The following is a 13,816-nucleotide window of genomic DNA, read 5'->3' on the forward strand; positions in this document are numbered from 1 at the left end:
CACTCAATGTCTCATTATCCACTGTTTCATTATCTACAATTGTAGGGAAGACTGGAACCCCAACAGATAATGAGGTCCACCTGTACGAAGAAGTTAATTTCAGGTTAATGTGATTTTTTAAAATATCACAGTATTGCCTTAAAATGCATCCAGAGTTGTTTGAAATGTGAGATGGAGTAAGATACCCAATGAGGCCTGTATGTTGCTAGGAAATTTATCCAATTGTTTCCAACATAATATAACACTTGCAGTAGCTGTCAAGCTTTTGGCTCTCAGCAATAACAGAGCTAAAAAGAACTTTAGAACAAAGATCTCCTCAAATGAGCTGGAATAAATAATAGGATCTTGCTGTGCCAGTAATAGGAAAGCTATTTATTAAGATAAAGAATCAGAGCAATAAATGTAGCCATCCATTTGCATTCTGTTTCTAAATATTTTCCCTGACAATTATTCTTTTTCAAAAAATAAAGAAAAAGAGGCAAAAACTGACTTAATCTATTACTGTTTTGTAACAACAATAGTTTCTAGAGAGAAAAAAACAACCATTCTGTCCAATAAGGCTTGCACTCCATATAAACAGCACTAGACAAACTGAGCCCCTCTAGACCATACTCCCAGTCCAGAGCTCCATGCATGCTCCAGTGTACCTATGGAGCTTTATTCCAGTGGGGAGACTATCCCATTTATTTTAGTGGAAGAGTCAGCTCTGTGAATACATTTTCCCAGTTCCATCTATTCCTCTGTTAAAGTGATGGGCAAGCCCTTCCTTAGAGTTCCATGTTCCCCTCTGGGCTCCTGTATGTACCATGTGTAGTGAAACTGTGGAGTATGATGTGTGTATTTGTTGTGTGCTTATGGCAAGTGCAAGTAACCCAATGAGGATATTCTCACAATCTCTGGAAAGCGGGCTAAGGGAGCTTGGCCCGCTTTCCAGTCATCGTGAGAACCAGCGGGCTCGCAGGCAAGCCTGGTGGCTCCCTGGCGGCTAGCCCGCCAAAGTAGCCCTCCCCTTAGCCCAGGTTAGGGGAATGAGCGCTACGCTAACCTGGGCTTCCTGATTGTGTACTTCCATGGCGCAGCAACACACAAGGGGACCCCCAGCCAGGAGGAGCATCCTGGAACTTCCGCGGTCTGCACAGCCCTCGTGCTGCGGCAACACATGCAGCTCCATGCCGCGGCAATACACAAGGAGACCCCCAGCTCACAAGGGGCATCCTGGAACTTCCGAGGGTTGTGCAGCCCCGATCCCCGCAGCCCCCGCCGGCTCCATGATGGAGCCGGCAGTTGTGTGGGTGGCCGATCCAGCCACCCGAGCTGCTGCCTTGATTATCTGTGGAGAGAGCGGGCTAAGCCTGCTCTCCCCGCAGAACTCCCTCCAGCAAGTCTCACCAGTCGTGAGACTCACCTCAATTTACCTAAATTTGAGATGACCTTTGTTTTGTCTTATTATTTTGTGACCCAGCCATCATGATAACAGTCAGTGAAAGCAGAAGAATGCTTGTGTCCCATTGTCCCAGGAACTGTCAGCACTGAACACTGCTGGAGAACGAGACCTATACACAACCTTTGCAGTAGCATGACCCAGCCCAGTGGGACCTAGGCCTTTATGGCTAACCATAGGGACAGGCTGAGGCAAGGGAAGAGGCCCCCTCTTAACTGCCCCTGCAATACTGCCCCAGAATGAGCAAGGGACAGGAACGGCCTTGTTCTTTTAGTGTTCCTATAGGCAGAAACATCTCAAAACGGAAAGAGATTTGTTTTTCTTGTTACAAGGAGTTGTGTTATCCTTTATGATGGTGAAAAAAGGAGGGAGAACACCACACTGGAAGGGGTGTGAGACCAGAGGATATATGTTCCTAACTGGCTTGGAATATATAATATTTTCACTTCTATAGTTCCTTTCTGCATACAGGAATGCTTAGCTCATTTATCTTCACAACAATATGGAGCAGATTAGACTGAGAGCTACTGACTTACCCAGTCTCCTTGATCAATAGACACTGTCACGTCTTTCAGTCAATCAGTGTATGGTAAGTGGCTGTAGGGATGGAGAGCAAAATCATGGCAGCAGGCTAAAACTGCCACTGACTTATAAACATTCAGCAGAACTTCAATGACATTCTGCACAGCATCCCACAGTCCTCGTTAGCACATGGGAGCTGCTGCATGCTTGTAAAAGAGGATTTACACAGTTGCATGAGAGGGCTGTTCCACCAGTGCTGGAATTATGCTAATGTGGTTGCATGATGTACAGCCATTGGTTGCATTTGAATGGGAGACTTGATGTGTGAGCGCTGTAAGATATTCCCCTCAGGGGATAGAGCTGCTCTGGAAAGAGTAGAAGGTTCCAAATTCCCTCCCTGGCATCTCCAAGATATGGATACAGAGGCGAATCTAGGGAAAATAGCGCCTAGGGCAAGCACTGAAATTGCGCCCCCTGTCCAAACATCCGACACCCATCTTTCAGATAACTTTACCATAATATCAACTCAAAAATACAAGTCAAGCTCGTTAATCTTTTAATATTTCAAAAACAATTTAGCTGTGGATGTAGCCAGACCAAAAGGTGCTGGAAAACTACAAATTTCAGTATGCTGGGGCTCATGAAATACCCAAATACTATATGGAGGTGTACTTGGAAAACTAATGTCTAATTCTCTACTATGCATTGTAGCATCACTATTACATAAGTTTCAAAAATAAATGGAGAATTTGACTTTTCCCTATTTACTCTGAAAATAATTAAAGGATATGCAGAGTAAACTGTGTCACTGCTTGGAATAAATTCTAGTATTTCAGAAAGACAGTTAAAATGTGAGAAAGAGAGCAAGAAACTCCCAGTGGGCCTTCATACTAAGGATTTCACACTGATTCAAAGACAAACTCACCATTAATAGCCATATTATTAAGACATCACATTTAACTCACTTATCACAAGAAGCAAAGTAAGAGCAAATGAATACAATCCTAGCTCATAAGCTTCAGCTCATTATTCACAAGCCCTGATTCTCTGTACATAGTGCCAAACTGAATATGTGTACAGTGAATTATATTATATTAATTTTAAAAAAAATACCTGTAGCCCCTTTGGGGGCTTCCTAAAGGCTGTGGGGTGGGGCTGCAAAGGTTCCCCCCTCCCCTCGCTGGCCTCTAGGGCTTTTGCAGGGACCATTTGAGCATATGTGGTGGCCATTTTATATATATATATATATATATATATATATATATATATATATATATTATTTTTTTTAAATGGCCGCTGAAAACAAAATGGCTGCCATGCATGCTCAAATGGCCTCTGCGAGGCCTGGCATGGCCTAGGGCCTCACAGAGGCCATTTGAACATGCACAGTGGCCATTTTGTCTTCCGTGGCCATTTAAAAAATAATAATTTTAAAAAATGGTGCCCCCCTTCAAGTGGCGCCCGGGGAACATGCCCTGCCTGCTCTTTCCGAGATACACCCCTGTATGGCTAAGAGAGTTTCCACCCTGCAGCATTGGAGAAGCCGCTGCTAGTCTGTGTGGACAGGACTGAGCTAGATAGACCAATGGTCTGATTGAGTATATGGCAGCTTCCTATGTTCCTATGACCTGAGTTTTGCAGGGTTTCTATTAGTAAATAGAGAGCTTACACACGCATCATTTTTGTGTGCACTCTACTGATTGTGTGTAAGTCAGGACAGACTTGCCACTGTGATCCTCCTTTCCCATTCATGTTCACTTACCCTGCAATGCTTGTCATAAAAGGGAATAGAGTTGTAGCAATCCAAAGGGCAACTGGTCCAAACATCACTCTCCAGCAGTACCTTCCAGTCCCTGGCAGATCAGTTTGGACAGGGAATGTCCACAGTCAGAAATAATAGTCAGTACTTATGATGTTTCCTGAGTAAAGAAGCATGGAAAACTGTAGCAAGTGTGACCTCCTATTGTTCTTCCTGTATTCTTTTAAATTACAACTCTGTGTTATTGAGAAAGGTGGCAGCAATTCCAAACTTTAAAGTAAATCATAAAAAATTCCAAACAAAAAGAAAAAGCACAGGAACTGCACAGAGCATGTGAAGTTCTTAGAAGCTCCTTTCTTCTAAGCATAATGTTCTCCCCAGCGTGTACACACACGCGCGCACACACACACACACACACACACACACACACACACGGCACACAAGCAAGACCATATAGGTCAAATCATTAACTTTTATTTTATTCTCCTTTGCTGCACAAAAGCTTATGAATTTCTAAGTGCTAGAGAGTTATTTTTTTGTTACCTACTCCTTAGTTAATGAAAGACTTTTGTTGTAATGAGTACAAGTGAAGTTGTTTTCTGAACAGAGGGGATGACAAGAAAAGCATGCTATCTTTGCTATCTAGATCAAGGGAAACTTAACTATCAACTTCAAAAGAATTATTTTCCAGTATGGGGCCAAAACTGCAGCAGCAGTGCAATCTAAAGGCTCGATAGGAATATAATGGAATATGGGAACATATGTTTGGGGAAGCCACTTGAAATATAATCAAGCACAGAATAGTAATATTTGTTTTGGGTAATCCACTAGTAACATGGGTTATTAAAAAAAAGCAAGTTGGTCAACGCAGGGATCCTCAACGCTGGGCCTCCAGATGTTCTTGGACTTCAACTCCCATAATCCCCAGGCAAAGGCCACTGGGCCTGGGGATTATGGGAGTTGAAGTCCAAGAACATCTGGGGGCCCAATATTGAGGATCCCTGAACTAAGGAACAATGCAACAGACCTTTTCTGAATGTATGCGGGCCCACCCTCAACTTATTGTGGAGGGGAAGAGGCTGGAGGGGAAGAATAGGGCTCAGTGGTGGATAGAGAATGCCTCCCTATCATTTTATTTCCCAGTATTCAAAGGTAAACAGATAAATAGTCATGGAGTTATTTCTAAGCCAGTCCTTCTGTACCCCATGAACTACCATGATTGATTTTCCTACCTTTTTCCTAGCTTGCCTTCCTTGTTCCTAGCTTGCCGCCTGTGATGGGGTGAGTAGGGTGACTCTTCTAATTCTGAGTCTAAACTTGAGGTGCAAAGTTGCCACAAATAGTCATCTGGCACTGCTTGCTAATCTTTGAATTGCTGCCTCAGAACTGCAGCTCACAGGATTGAGCTGAAAGCAGTGTGATGATTTCCCTTCAAAATCCAAGAGGAAGTTTCTTTGAAACCCATTACCTTTGGATGTAGCAGAGTGTATTGCAGTTAAAGTCTGAATATGCTCACATTTGTGCAGTCAGCAGCTCTGCTTGTGGCAATTTATCAGAAATATTTTCCTACTCATCAAGAGTTTCTAAAGCAGCTAGCAAGTATTGAGGTTCAAGTGATGGCTAGTAGTCCCATAAAGAGGGATGTGGCAGATTAGAGAGAGAGAGAGAGAGATGGATGGATGGATGGATGGATGGATGGATGGATGGGAGGGAAAAATAATTCCAATCAAGCAATTTTTTAAAATGGTCCTCCAAAATGACACCACCAATTCAGCTTTTGGAGAATTAGACACGGGTAATGTCAGCCTAATATCCTGATATTTGTCAGCAATTTTTTTTTTTTAAAAAAAGGGGGCTGGATCAACGCTAGGGATGTGCGGAACTGGTCCGGTCTGGGGGTTCGTGGTTGAACCAAAACCCCCCCGGTTCCGTCGGACCAGAACCGGACCACTGGGTCCAGTCCAGCAGGTCTGCGATTTTTTTTAAAAAAATTAACCATTAAGCAAGTATCTGTAGCCCCTTCGGGGGGCTTGCTGTAGCCATGGGGGGGGGTCCATGCGGGTTCCCTCTCCCCCCGCCTCTTCCTCATCACCGCCTCTTCCTCATCACCGCCGCGGCCAGGTAAGTGAAGCCTTTTTGGCCCTTTTGCGTCTCCATAAGAGCGAGTGGCTGCCTCACAGAGGGTATTTGCGCATGTGTGGTGGCCACCAAAATGGTGGCCGCTCACTCTTACGAAGGCCCAAAAGGGCCCAAAAGGCTTCACTTACACGGCAGTGGCGGTGATGAGGAAGGCTGGCGGGGGGAGAGGGAACCTGTGCGTACACACACACACACACACACACACACACACACGGCTACAACAAGCCCCCTGAAGGGGCTACAGGTACTTGCTTAATAGTTAATTTTTTTTAAAAAAATCACAGACCGGTCCGAGACTGGACCGGACTTGGGGGCGGGTGTTCGATGGGGGCCGGACCAAAATGGCCCGGTTCCGTTTGAGGCCGGTCCAGCCTCGAACCGAAACGGAACCGGGCCAGATGGTTCCATGCACACCCCTAATCAACGCCACATCCATTAGAGAGACCTGACAGCAGGTCCACATACTACTTTCCTCCATACTACCTAAACTGGTGGGCCGCCACTTTGCTCACCCAACTACTAACCACTGGCCTCCACAGTACCTTCCATTCACTGCCACCATCACCTGTCCCCACCTGCCCACCGCTGGCTTCTGCAGTGGCCATCCTATCTACTGCCACCCTCAAAATATACTGCTGTGCCATGGTATAATGACATAGCCACCTCATTGTGGGTCAGTGATATCATTATATTGCATTACAACAGGACAAAGAGAGGCCAGCAGTGGGTAGGTGGGGGTAGGTGACAGTAGTGGTGAGCCAGGTGGCTAGTGTGAAGGCCAGCAGTTGGCGGGCAGAATGCAGGCAATGGCAGCAGTGATTGGGGGACCATTGTGGTGGTCAGTGTTGGGGGGACAGCAACGGCTGCCCTGGGCAGCACTCAGATAATAGATCCACCCCTTGTGAGAGGCAAATAAATGAAGGGCCAGTGCACACAATACTGTCCCTGCCCACATGCACTGGCAGTATTCAAATGTAGCATGAAACCAGAGGTAAACAGGTAGAGGTTGGAACTCTGTTACGTCTGAATGCATACAATATGGTTTCGCAGAAAAATCGATCTGCTGTTTGCCTCACCAAACTCCAGTTTGAACCCTTGATTTGATGTGCATTTCGTCATCATAACCTGCGGTTTTTCAGCAGTAGCATTGCGTCTGCAGACGACGCCAGGACGACGCCAGGACTGTGGTTTCATTCACTTTCTGGAACCATAACTACAGAGGTGGCAGTGCAGACCCACCTGGGAATGAGATTGCACCCACCCCATGCCTGCTGGCTTCTCTCTGGCTATCTCTCTGAGCACTCACCCCATCCGCCTGTCTTTGATCCAACAAAGCAGTTGCCCAGAAACAGGGATGCCACAATGTCCCAACCCAAGGTTGTCAGCCTATCAAACGGCAAAGTCACACAGAGGCATGCCCTCTTACTACTCTGTCTCTTGCCCCTCCCCCCCAGCAATCAGGAGATAATGGGGATGGGATGGCAAGATGGGCACTAAGTGCTTTGAAAATGAAGTGACAAAGCTGTATGTTCACAAGCACATGTGCTCCAGGCGGCAACACAAGCCGGGCAACTCATTAGAGAACTGGGATGGCAACATATTGCAGGGCAGCAATGCCCTGGGAAAGGTTTAAAAGTCAGTCCCAACAAGGTTTTCTTGAATTCCTCAGGTCTATTTTTTGTACAATGGTTTTGGGGAAGGGGGGCACATATACCTGAGGTTAATGTGTGTTGTCCCTAGGCATACTCATGAGAAGGGCTGGGCAGCAGGATCAGCTTTGCCCCAGTGAAAGGAGCAATTCCTCATATATGATGAGGATGGATACTGTTCCTGACTGGACTGCTCACTCATGAGAGTGTAAGGCCATGAGGATACCCCTTAACAACTCATGGGAAGAACAGTCTGTGGGGACAGGGGTGTTGGGCAGAATCACTAATAATGTGCATTGATAATCCTTTCTCTAATGGAGCATGTAACGAGAATGTCAGGCCATGGGGGTAGGACACAGATGATGCCCAGCTAGGTTGCTGTATACAAGCAAGCTGTGGGGATGGGTACCCTGGCAACAGCTCTCCCTGTCTTGGTAAGTGCTGTGAAGAAGCTGTCAAAACGTGCCCTCTACCAATTTGAACATGTCCATCTTTGAACATGTCCATCTTTGTTTTTGCCTGAAAGTGCGACCCCACTCTCTTGGGGTCACTGGAAACTGGGGGTCCCCTCTCCCATGATTCCCCATGAGGCACATTTGCATATGTTGCAATGCCAGTCCAAACCCAAGAATTTTGAACGAGAGTAAAGATTTCTCCTTGGTCCCGGTGTTTCCCCTGTCTGCCCACTTGGCTATGCCCAGACACATGGAGCATCATAATCTCCTTTCAGTACATGGAGATTATGATGACCCACTCCCTGGAGAGGAGTGGGTCACTGTGCAAAAGTTCTATCATTAGCCAGAGAGGGCGGGGGCCCATGCAATTGGGGCCCCCTTTGCTAGGTTACCTCAACTCTTGAGTGCACACTCCAATGGAAGACCAAAGGTTTTGGCAATCCTAAGGTCCTGCCCAGTAGACTGGCCATCTCATGAGAGCACGAATCCCATGGTGGCAAGCCACCACCAGGGCGAGGGTGGTTTGCTCTCAATGGACTGCTTCACCAAGGTGAACCCTGGCATGAGCATCCTTGGACACTGCGGGCCAGACCCCAGGATCCTTTGCCCTCCCTCATATACATATCCCCTCCTAGGAAGTCATCTGTTTCCCTTCCCTTTCCTGAATAGCAGGAAAATAGTGTACCTTAAGCCCCCCTCCCCCCCAATTGTGCTTGTGCAAGACAGTTTTGATTTGTGGCACTTACAAGGGTGGCAATGCAATCACTGTCAGAAGAAGTTCTTGCATGGCATGGCATTTAAAGGGATTTAAATGCCAAGGGTGGGCGGACCATTCCGAAATGGCATGATTGTACTTGGCACACACCCTTCAAGATCATGGCCAATGGCTGCTGCCTTGCCCACAGCCCGGCAATGCAAGCGCAATGGAGCTTGCTGGGATGTGGCATTGGCAGAGGGACGTGCTACCTTGCCTGAAAATGGAGGTTGCTGGACCATGATGCGATTCACAGTTAGAAAAATTAACTGCGGGTCCAGCAAACTCCAGTTTCATGCTTTGTGTGAATGTGGCCACTGAGAGAGTGCCCATTGTGATGTCCTCTGGATATGTCCTGACACCCTCCTGGCACATCTGTTTATCAGGTAGAGGGGCTGTTGATCTGAATGGCCCTGTACATATGCTTAAAAAAAAAAGGTATTTGGAGTGCATGGATAAACAGCACCCCCCACAAAGACATGTGATAAAGGGACATGCTCAGAGGACATTGGGATGTCCTCTGCAGACATCTTGATTGGTGCGTTTTTGATGCATTCCCTTCCTAATCATCAGGGCAGGGACTCTATTGTCCAAACCATCCCAGAGGCAAAAAAATGATAGATTTTCTATTATTATTATTAATTTACACAGTCAGACAGGTGTTATTGACTGGTTTGTTTTATCCAGACATCGAGTCTTTCCCAAGGACCTGGGATGGCTAAATTGTATTGTCAATGTTGTTGCTGTTGTTATAGATATCGTCGCAGAATATAGGCTGTTCCCAGTAAAGCTGCTTTTTGTAATTGGCTGATGGTGATTTCTGTGGCCCCTATGGTGCTGAGGTGCTCTTCAAGTTGTTTTGGAATTGCACCTAGGGCGCCAATTAACACTGGGATTATTTTGGTCTTTTTCTGCCACAGCCTTTCAATTTCAATTTGTAGATCTTTGTATTTGGTGATTTTTTTCTATTTCTTTTTCTTCTATTCTGCTATCCCCTGGCATTGCTATGTCGATTATTTTGACTTGTTTTTCTTTCTTCTCGACTACAGTGATATCTGGTGTATTGTGTGGCAGATGTTTGTCTGTTTGTAGTCGGAAGTCCCATAATATTTTTACATCTTGTTTTCTTCAACTTTTTCAATTTGATGGTCCCACCAATCTTTGGCTACAGGTAGCTTGTAATTTTTGCAAATGTTCCAGTGTATCATCCCTGCTACCTTGTCATGCCTTTGTTTGTAGTCAGTCTGTGCGATCTTTTTACAACAGCTGATTAGGTAGTCCACTGTTTCATCTGCTTCTTTACAAAGGTGGCATTTGCTGTTTGTTGTGGATTTTTCTACTCTTGCTTTTATTGCATTTGTTCTTAGTGCCTGTTCTTGTGCAGCCAGTATTAAACCCTCTGTTTCTTTCTTCAAGTTGCCATTCTTAAGCTATTGCCAGGTCTTGGTGATGTCTGATTTTCCACTTATATTGTGCAAATATTGACCATGCAGTTGCTTCTTTTTCCATTTTTCTGCTCTGTTCTTGACTTGTTCTTTCTTGTAGGCCTGCTTTGTTTCATTGGCGTTTAATAGTTTCACGTTATTGACCATTTGAAGTGCATTATTATTATTATTATCATCATCATTATCATCATCATCATCACCTATTATTGCACAATTCTAATTTGAGTTAAACCTGTGATAAAAGTACAAACTTAGTATATACAAAGCATAGTCTTAACGCTCACATTAAAATAGGGATGCAAAAACAAAAACAAAATAGCCAGTGGCATTACTAAACACCAGACCAATGCTGTGCTAAACGGTTTTCTGGCATGAAGAGTCAATGCTTTATGTAAGCTATATATCCCCACCCCAAGTTCAGATTTATGAAAAGCTATATATCCACACCCCGAGTTCAGATTCTTCAAAAATATCAGAAACACAAAAATATTATTAATATTCTGGGCATCTATGTGTTTCGGGAGGAAATATTATACACATTGAAGAGGATATTTGCTATGTATTCTCCTCAACATGTTCATTCTTTAAAAAAAATCATACTTGACTCAGAAGGATTGTGACTACCACTCAGATTGTGGTATTATATCTTGACTTTAACTTGCATTCTGAAGAATACTGAAGAATAGACAAATGTGGGGAAATTTCTATGAGTTAAAATGAAAAAGGAAAGTTTTATTCCAATATATTGCTTAACTATGGACCCTAAATACTAGTCCAAATAGAAGGAAAGAACTGGGTCTCACACACACACATACACACACACACAGAGGAATGTGGGCATTTACATCCCACTTTCTCTCCTGCCCTGCTATTTTACACCACAAAACTGTGAGAGATTGGCAGTTTGTTATTTTATTTAATAAGTTAAATATCCCACAAACAAAACAAACCTTTTACTGTACAGAAATCAGCAAAAGTTACAGACAATGGCCAACAATGGCTGACATACCACACTGCAAAACACCACTGATAGGGATTTGCTGGGGCTGCTGTGCACCATGAAAGGCAGCCCCGGTGGTATTGCGAAGGCAGGAAGTTGTGCAATGATCTGAAACAGGAAGTAGTTTTAGGTCATTGTGCAGCTTCCCATTTCTGCAAAAACACCAGAGCTGCTTTCACATTGTGCAGAGCCCTGGGGTTCCCTAATGCTCTTGTTGTACTTAGAGATGTGTGAATCGGCTTGAAGTCGAGCTGGTTTGCCATCGAACTAGTCCTGCTCAAAAATTCACCCTTGAGCCTGACCAGGCCTGGTTCAGCTCTCCCTCGAGCGGAACCCCCATCCGGCCAGCTTGGGGACAGTTCAGGGACAGTTTGAGGGTTCTAAAATAAAAAATAAAATAAAATTTACTCAACACCACAGGTCCAGCAGCCTCAGAGGGGCACTGGCTCGGCCACGTAGGGGTCACCTTGGTCTCCCTCTCCCTCTTTCTCCGCCGGCTTCACCTCAGCTCTGCAAGGGCCATTTCAGCCCCCCACCTTTTGCTGTTCTGGCCAGTGAAGGTGGCCATTTTGGAGGCTGCCAAGCATGCTCCCTGGCCATTTACATGGCTGAGTCATAACTCAAGCTACACAAACGGCCACAGAGCATGCACGGTGGCCTCCAAAATGGCCACCTCCACTGAGGAAAGGGCCGGAACAGTCTGAAAACAAGCCAAAACAGTTCTTGCAGGACCAGGGGGAGGCTGTTGGGAGGAGAGGGAGACTAAGTAGACCCCCCCTTTGTGGTTGCGCCAGCATCCCGCGAGGCTGCCGGACCTGCAGCAGTGAGTTGTTATTATTTTTAAAGTTAGATTTGGCTTGTATTCGAGCTGGGCCAGGGAGGGTTTGGTGCCACAAAACCAAACATGCCCAGTTTGGTTTGAGTCCAGTTCAGACTTGAAACCAAACCAGGCAAACTGGTTTTGTGCACACACCTAGTTCTGCTACACAGAATGTCAACCACTAACTGCAATCTTTTGCTCTCTGCTCTTATCCTCATCACACTGACATAAAATTTGGCAAAAGCTTCAATTAGATGTTCAGCTGGAGCTGAAGGAGTCCCTGGGTGGTGTTGCCTCTGCTGCTGAAGTCTTATGTAGTCTAGAAAACTCACAGGTAAAAAGGTCCATTAAAAGTCCCTGCCTCCTGCCCTAGTCAGAGTGGGGGCAACGCTTGACTAGGGCTAATAAGAAAACCTGGAGCTGGAAGCATCCTCAGCATGTTCTCTCTAATTTTTTTCATCTGTGTGCAGAATGAGGTTTTTTTATATGGGAGGTGGGTGGGGGGCTGGCAGTATCAAGGCAGTGTGCGTGCACATGCATTCAGAGTAGGGCCTTCCTGATTCAACCTGACTGGGATCTAAATTGACTGAGTGGACATCCAAAAAGTGTGAATCTATGCACTGCACTCACACATGCCTTTATGGGAACACGGATCCCCAGTGCCTGACAGTTTGTCTGAACCACCCCTTCCATCCTATTAAAATACTACTTTACACTGTGTGAGGGGACAGTTCATGCTTTATTATTATTTATTTACACTGTGTGAGGGGACAGTTCATGCTTTAGGAACATAGGAAGCTGCCATAGGAAGTCAGACCATTGGTTCATCTAGCTCAGTGTTGTCTGCCCGTCCTAGTGTGGTTATATAATTCAGAGTCTGCCCTTTTATTTTATTGATGGAAGTCAGATAATTAAAATTACAACTCCTGGTTCTGCCATCATTATGGCTCTCAGCATTTTCATTTTTAACTGCAAACTATGTTCCTGACTATGTTACTTTAAAAAACCCCAAAACCTTTCATGTTTTTTAAAAAAAGATTCAGAAGCATAGAATAGGGCAGAACCTTAGCTTACTAAAAGTATTTCAGTCTTGTCTGAACCGTATAACTTGATACTGCAAACCTTTTCATCTAATATTGATAAGAAGCATTTATGGTGCTGACAATCATTTTAGAAAATGCCAGTTCCATTACCGAAAAATCCCTCCTACTTTCAATTTTACAAGATAGCCCCTAGACAAATGGCAGAAAGGGGTCTTTTAAAACTACATGGTTCTCTTTGGACAGTTCTTTTTACATCCTAAAATGTATTACAGTAAACTAAACTGGCACTTAAGCCACCTGAGGCTTTAGGGCACAACATGCAAAGCACTGCTACTAAAATGAAAGGGAATTTTGGAAGAGCACAGCAATTGGAGGCAAAGCCAATATAAGCAGCCATAATTCAGTGGTTGAGTATACTGTATGTCTTCATGTACATTAGGTCTTGGGTTCACCCCTGCCATCCTAGTTTATTTATTTATTATTATTTATTTAATGTATTTGTATACCACCCCAAACCAAAGTCTCAGGGCAGTTCACAACAACAAAACACTAAACAAAACATTAAAATCAATTAAATGCTAAAAGCAGTTTAAAACAAATCAATAACAATCCAAAAGATAAAAAGCCTGGGTAAAAAGGCAAGTCTTCAGACACTTTTTAAAAGCTGCTAGAGATGGAGAGACTCTTATTCCCATGGGAAGCACGTTCCAAAGTCTCAGGGTGACAACAGAGAAGGCCCGTCCCTGGGTGGCCACCAGACAATATGAAGGTAGCCACAGACGAGCCTCC

The sequence above is a fragment of the Hemicordylus capensis genome, chromosome 5 (genome assembly GCF_027244095.1).
Source record: "Hemicordylus capensis ecotype Gifberg chromosome 5, rHemCap1.1.pri, whole genome shotgun sequence".
Classification (NCBI taxonomy): Eukaryota; Metazoa; Chordata; class Lepidosauria; order Squamata; family Cordylidae; genus Hemicordylus; species Hemicordylus capensis.